Genomic DNA, 1,748 nt, shown 5'->3' with positions numbered 1-1,748 from the left:
GACATAATATTTACACTCACCTTCGACTTCTTCATCCCCTGTATCTCCTTTTTCTTCTTCTTCATCTTCGACATGGATTTGCAAATTTTTTTCGGAATAATTGTTAATCGCCCTAATATTTTCTTCGCCGTTCCTAATCTCACTCATGGCATTGAAATAAATACTATTATTGTATATATAACTTTCTAACTAAATGCTATCCAAATTAACATTAGTTCGATATCCAAGAACACTGTCAACGTTAGGATTGATCTCCATTTTCTCTTTTCGACTGCTTTGAATTCTTCTGAGGGTGGAACAAGATGTAATCAATAAAGATTCCGCGAAGAAATCTTCTTTCTTACGAAAGAATATACCCTCGTTAAAATAAAAATTTCACTTTGATCCACGATCCGCACGAACCGTTGGATGTCCCTTCGAAGGACCTGTCCGGACTCGATCGACTATATCCTCATACTGAAGCCGCTTACCATTTGATCCTTTGAAAGGATATATTCCCTAGCCTCGTACCACCATTCGAAAGAAGCATAGTGAAACAGAACTATTTCGATTTCGAGAAAGTTCTTCGTCGTGACCATTAGAAGTTCTGTCTTCCTATTTTTCTTTCTGTTTAATATCGAAGATCTGACGAACACGTTGTACAAGGTATTACGGATAAGTTAGAGTCACCGTCTTTATTTCAAAAGGAAATGCAATGCTATTGTTTTCAGCATGATGATTTTTGTTATTCCCTAGAAGCATTACAAAAAATTTGAAAAACGTTGACAAATTTAACTAATATAACATAATCGTTTTTCTTATTTTTTGAAATTCCACCTATAACATAAAGCAGCACGTCACTGTGGATGAATTTTAAGGAAAAACTGAAAGTTTCAAAAGACGATTAGATACTTTTCCCAATGATAACTTCGCCGATTATACAATGTTTATTCTGAAAAAAAGAAATTGGAAGAAAGTATTGTTTGCATAAATAACATTTTTGGCCAACGTTTGTCAGATGGTAATACAAAATGTGGGCAATAATGTTCACAAGATATTATTATTATGAAAAAATGACAACGAAGAATTCAGTCCTTTTCATTTAATATTATCCCTTGGTAGAGTGCGATGAATCAATCAAAACAAAAGTAATTCTTGCAATATGTAACTAAGCTATATGGTGGATTATTTCATATTGTAATTAATTGGAGAGGGAAGTAGTAAGTCGAATTAAAAGAGATTGGTCGACAAATCCGTTTCCCCCACTCCTATTATTTCCGGTTCTTTGGACCGCGGGATAGGAAGTTTTCATTGTCCGGCGTAAAGCGCATTCATATGGATTACGCGAAAAGGAAAATAAATAAAACGAATGATTTAATGTAAATACATATTCATTGTCACTATGTAACAGAAAAAGAGAGAAGCTTGTTAACTCAATTAGTACAAAGAGAAAGGAACGCAATATTACGAAACAAATTTTAAGGAATATTTCTTACTCCATATTAATACTTACAGATAAATATTTTTAACGATAAAAACAGGAAAAAATTAATAGCCGATTAGCAAAATTATTTATTTAATTTCTATATGTAAATTTTAAAGAAAAAAGCGTTAAAAAAAAGAAAGGAATGGAAGGTAAAAAAATAATAATTTGTCCAGTGAATGCGAGTACATTGTGAAATTTATTTCCTCCTGTACCGCGTCTTTTCGTTTCGTTCTATCACGTAATACGTGGTATTGATTATCTGCATAGAATGTAAGAACCCCTT

The 1,748-nt window shown here is 32.7% G+C and overlaps 3 long non-coding RNA genes across 3 annotated transcripts in view; all 3 read right to left on the bottom strand.

Annotated features, from left to right (window-relative positions):
• Nucleotides 1-436, bottom strand: part of LOC122636799 — a 2,670-nt gene extending 2,234 nt beyond the window's left edge. Inside the window, exon 1 of the long non-coding RNA XR_006329068.1 lies at nucleotides 21-436. This is a non-coding gene — a long non-coding RNA (uncharacterized LOC122636799). The remainder of the gene's footprint in view (nucleotides 1-20) is intronic.
• LOC122636802 overlaps nucleotides 1-1,748 on the bottom strand; it is a 268,896-nt gene that overhangs the window by 30,099 nt on the left and 237,049 nt on the right. The gene's annotated exons all lie outside the window — the stretch shown is intronic.
• Nucleotides 1-1,748, bottom strand: part of LOC122636782 — a 29,500-nt gene that overhangs the window by 7,103 nt on the left and 20,649 nt on the right. The gene's annotated exons all lie outside the window — the stretch shown is intronic.

This window comes from Vespula pensylvanica, chromosome 23, assembly GCF_014466175.1.
Source record: "Vespula pensylvanica isolate Volc-1 chromosome 23, ASM1446617v1, whole genome shotgun sequence".
NCBI lineage: Eukaryota > Metazoa > Arthropoda > Insecta > Hymenoptera > Vespidae > Vespula > Vespula pensylvanica.
This window is presented reverse-complemented; position numbering and strand designations above follow the sequence as displayed.